This window comes from Arachis ipaensis, chromosome B03, assembly GCF_000816755.2.
Source record: "Arachis ipaensis cultivar K30076 chromosome B03, Araip1.1, whole genome shotgun sequence".
NCBI lineage: Eukaryota > Viridiplantae > Streptophyta > Magnoliopsida > Fabales > Fabaceae > Arachis > Arachis ipaensis.
Window position 1 is genome coordinate 133,762,527 of NC_029787.2, and position 5,705 is coordinate 133,768,231.

Consider the following 5,705-nt stretch of genomic DNA (forward strand, 5'->3'; position numbering starts at 1 on the left):
GGATATTTAAAAAAAAAATAATATAATTATTAATTTTTTTTAAAATATAATTTAATCAATAAAAGAATAATTTATTAAAAGATATTTTGGTAAGCAAAATTTAATGATAAAAAATAAAATTTTTGTTAATGGATATTTTTTTTAAAAAATAATTTTTTCTTAAAAAATGGATAAAGTTAACATTAGTTGATACAAAAGGTTTAAAATGAATTAAAGATAAAATTTTTTAAAAATTAGAAGAAAAAAAATGTATATTTATAAAATAAAAGAGAGAAAAATATCATTTTAACATGTCACAAGGAAAGAAAGTGGAATTTTCTCATTTAAAAAACAAACACAGCCTTGTTGACGTGAGTCATTATTTAGGAGGTGGGTCTCCAAGCACTGACTACTGTCACACTTTGATTGGGTGATTGGTCACACACGTTCTGTTCCCCAACTATTCTGCTTCTTCCCAGATACTTCATTTACAAATGATTCCATCACACATTAGAATTTACATTAAACACGTACGTTTTACGTTGGATTAAGGGTTTGTTTGGAGGAGCTTTTAACAAAATATTTTTTTTTAGTTTATTTTTTTAAAAAATCTTATAAAAAAGTAAAAGTAATTTTATGTTTGGATATTTTATATAAAAAGATTTTTTTATTTATCAATTATGTTTGGATATAATAATATAAAAATATTTTTTTATTTATTTATTACATGAAAAATATCTTTTTTTAAGAAAAAAATATCTTTTAAAAAAATATGTAAATTACAGCTTTTCAAAAAATATGTTTTTTTTTATTTTTCTAGTCTTTTACTTTTACTGCTAAAAATTTACCAAACACGCAAAAAAATAAAAAAAGATATTTTTCATTCAAAAAAGATCTTTTTTATCAAAATAATGACGCCCAAACAAACACTAAATAACTCTCCATTAGTTTAATTATTTTTGTAACTAATTATTGTTGGATTTATTATTACGATTCTCTTAATACCTATAAATATCCTTTTATATTGTATTATTTCAGACAACTTGATTACACTTAATAATACACAAATCCTTTCTCCAGTTTAGTCTCTTATTTCTAACATGGTATCAGAGCCATGGCATCCTCCTTGAAAATGATAGGTTATTTTTCTTGCGGTGAAATCACCGTAGTTTTTGTATTTTTTTCTATGCTATTCTTCTTTCTCTTTTGTTATTCCTTTGATACTTTTTCACCTGACCGACTAGCTTATTTTGAGTTGAATGATCAAACACCATTGTCATCCGCTGCTTACCTATTCTCATGAAGAAATCATATAGTTTTCGTTCTTTTTTGGCAGTTCCGTCTACGTTCTCTCGTGGCAGTTCTGTCTGCATTTTCTCGTGGCAGTTCCGTTGCGTTCTCTCGTGACAGTTTCGTTTATGTTCTCTCGTGGCAGTTCCATTTGTATTTTCTCGTGGCAGTTCCGTCTGCGTTTCGTTTGTGTTTCCTTGTGACAGTTCCGTCTGCACTTCCTTCAGATAGCGGCAGTTCTGTCTGCAATTTCTTCGGACAAGCAGCAGTTCCGTCTGCGCTTCCTTCAGATAGTTCCGTCTGCACCCGTTTTATTAGTTTATGCAGTTTTTTTCTCTTTATTTCGTTGTTTTAAATAAGTTTTAAACTCAAGTCACTTGAGTTTGAAGGAGATGTTAGAATATAATTAGGATCAATTAGGATAAATTAGTATTATTTAGTATATCTACTAGGAATTGATTGCAAGGGAATGATGAATTGCGACATTAATTAGGCCATTTTTACCTAAATTATATAAATGATTTGAATTATGGGATAATCACTTTTGCGAATGATTTTATCTAACCACTAATCTTAGGCCAAATTTTGACAGTAATTTTGATTCGAGTTTTGTTAGATAAATTGAGAATTATCATATGTTAATTAATTTAATTATAAAAATAATAACTAAGAGAATAAAAGAATATTTAGTATATATAATTAAATTATTTATTTAAAAGATATATTAAAAATTAGCTAAAATAATGATTAATAATTATGAAAAATCAAACATTTTATTATTTATAAATTGCATCGAAGATTTTAGTTAGTCGAGTTGAATTAAATATACATATCATTTATTAGTATTTATTTTAAGCCTAATTATGATTTAACCCTTTTATTTTAGTAAATTTATGAGTTAAAATTTTAAACCTAAGATGTAAAAACCTTTAAAATCTTGTAGTCACTTTTTTTTTCCTAAATTTTATGAATAATTTTTTTTTAGTCTTTTTAAAAAATTTAGGTATGAACAAGACAGATAGAGTGATTCTCTTAACTGTTATATCAAGAAATTAAATTGAATTAGAGGAATCTCTTTCTTTAATTTTTCATTTTATCTTTAGTTTCATTCCGTATCAATTTTTCTCTTAAAAAAAATTAATAAATTATCATTTCTATCCACAAATATTTTAAAATTGATAAAATTATTCATAAAAAATTAAAACTAAAAATAAAATTCAATCAATAAAACTAACCAAATGTTACAAATAATTTAAAATTTTTTAAATTATTCCTTTTTCTAACATAACCTAATCTCAAATTTCCATCTATACCGTACCCTCTTCCCACCAGTCTGTAGTCACTGCCACCACCCATCCCACCCGCCATCCCCTCACAACTAATCATAACTCCTCCTCTATCGGCCCCTCCCCGAAGTAACGCCGCCCCGCCGACAAGAACATTCGCGACGAAGCTAGCAACAACACCACCAACGACAACCTGTTCTCAACTTGCTATACATCCCCTTCAACACCAATCCTCCTTCCATGGAGTCATGCTCCCTCGGTGAGATCGTCTACCGCTCCCAATCCAGTGACCTCCTTAATGTCTAGCATGATATGGCTCTCAAAAGTTCGATGGCAAGTACTTATCAACACCTTTAAAAATAACTTCAATCTTTTTTGAAATGTGAATAGATGATACCCAGAAGAATTAGAAAATTGAAATAGAAGTAGGAGAAGTGGGATGTGTAAATGAGATTATGAAAAGAGTGAGAAAATGATTAGGAGTAGCAGAGACTAATCACTATTATCCATAAAGAACACGCTTTTTAGTATGATTATTCTTGTTTTTGAGGTGCTATTAGTTTTGATTTTTATGATGGCATGAATTTTGTTTTGACGAGCTGAAATGAATTGAAAAAAAATGACGTTGTAAAAAGAAAAGAAAAAAATATTGCATCACAAAATTCAGTACTCTTTTTTTTTTCTTGCAAAGTTATGAATTTTATTATTGAAAATTGGTCTAATTTGGACTAATTACAAAAAATGTAATAAAGAGAATAGAAAGTTCAAATTTTAATAAAATAACTTAAACATAAAGAACCAGAAAAGTAAAATAAAAATTCAGGGGCTTCTTATTTTCTCTCGTACACTTCTCTTTGCCATCTCTATAATAGTTGTCAAAGGGGTGGTTCTACTTTTAAATACCAGGCATTTCTTGTTAACCAGATTTGTCATATGAGATTTGCTGCTACTGCTCTTTTATTTTTTGGATTTTCCTCCAATCTCAGTTCTATATTCAACCGAATCCACCACTCCCATGGTTCTCGAGTTTGAATCGGCCATGGTAGATTTGAGCATCTTCAAGCTTCAGTCACGTCTGGACACTCCCAGAAATAGTGAAAAATACTTTCTTGTGATCGATTGCATTTTGGGCACCAGAGTTCAATGGATTGTATTCGGGCGTTCAATCTTTCTTTCACAGGGAGTCCTCCATGCATCAGTTTCCAGAGCAAATTCTTTATTTTCGGTTGACAATTAATTTTTCATATGCTCTTCCATAAGTATTTTCTTTTGCATTGTTATGGCAGATATTCAGTTGGTAGGCGGTAGAAGTTAAAGACTATTTTGTATCCCGAAACAACAGTAAAGCTGCCCCCTTTCTCCAACATCCAGATAACTCTATCCTCTGTCTCATGAATTGGAGTGTTGATTATTGCTATAGCTACTTCTAGATTGAAATTGGTCTGAATTAAGTTCTGGTTTCATGTTCTGTTTGAATGCTATAATTGTGAATCTCATTCTAGATTAACAGTCATTGCAGTGGTAGTAATAGGAGTAATTGAAACATAATCCTTCACCCATGAGTCTTTTCGAATTCTGATATTAAATCCCCTTCCTACTTTCCATAGTATACTTTTTTCTAGCACCTTTCTGTCCTCGATAATACTCCTCAAATCTCATGATGGGTTATTACCAACCTCTGCTCTTAGGAAACTTGAATATCTATAATATTTGTTCTGTAACACTTCACTGATGAGAGAATTAGGTCTGGAAACTAACCTCCAACCTTGCTTTGCAAGCATGACAAGGTTAAAAGCCTTCAAATCTTTAAAGTTGAGACCCCTTTGCATTTTTGGTATGCAAAAAATCCTCCATCCGATCCACTGCATCCTGTTTTCTGACCATTTCTGCCCCTACCAAAACTGGAGTATGGCTCTCTGAATCTCTTCAATTAGTATCTCCGGTAACTTGAAGCAACTTAGAGTGTATATGGGTATCGTCATTGCCACTGCCTTAATAAGCACTTCGCGTCTATTAGAAGACAATAGAGCCCTCTTCCAATGGTTGAGCTTCTGACACACCCTATCTTTAATGTAGTTAAATGTTGCTTTCTTTGATCTCTGAATCACTGTCGGTAAACCCAAATATTTGTTTTGATTGCCAACATGAGGAACAAGGAGAATCTCCGCCAAATGGTCTCGGACTAGAATTGGTGTGTTCTTACTAAAGAAGACTGATGATTTGTCCAAGTTTACCTTTTGGCCACTAATTTCTTCGTAAGTCTGTAGGACCTGTAGCAATCTCTAGCACTTTACTTCTGAAGATTTGCTAAAAAGAATTGAATCGTCTATGAAGAAAAGATGATTGATTGTTGGACACTTTTGATTGAGTCTCAAACCATATATTTTCAGCCTCTGTTCTTTTCTGTGGAGCAGATGGAAGAGTTTCTCTGCACAAAATAAAAATAGGTAGGGAGATAGAGGATCATCTTATCGTAATCCTCTACATAGTTTAAAATAACAATGAAATTGTCCATCCACAGTAACAAAATAAGATACTATTGTCACATGTTCCTCAATTTACTTTATCCATCGATCACAAAAATCTAGTTTCGTTATCATCTTCCAAACAAATTTCCATTACATCCTATCATAAATCTTGTTCATATCCAGCTTTAATGTTAAATCATAATCTCTATACCTTTTATTTTAAAAAAAATGCATGCAAAATTCAGTACTTCACTTGAACTTATTTTGTAATTTGTTGGATTGAAGTGGAAAGCGGTGGTGGCTATTAGCTAAGTAGAGTAGGATGGAAAGAAAATGTAAATAAAAATTTAGAATTATATTAAATTAAAAAAATAAATAATTTTATAATATTTAAATAATTTTATCGTTTGAATTCTATTATTTTGAGTGTATAATTTTAATTTTAATTTTTTATAAATAATTTTATTAGCGTTCAAAATATTCATAAGTAGTATAGTAGTTTACTGAAGGAAAAATGTATACACATTTGAAGTCCGAAAGCTAGACATTAATTGTATTAAGATTAGAAAACGATTAGTCAAAATAAGACCCACATATACATAGGATCTTTGCTCTTGGACAAAAGCAGTCACATCTGTTATAGAATCATGGACAGCACAGGGATTCAAATAAATAAACGAGC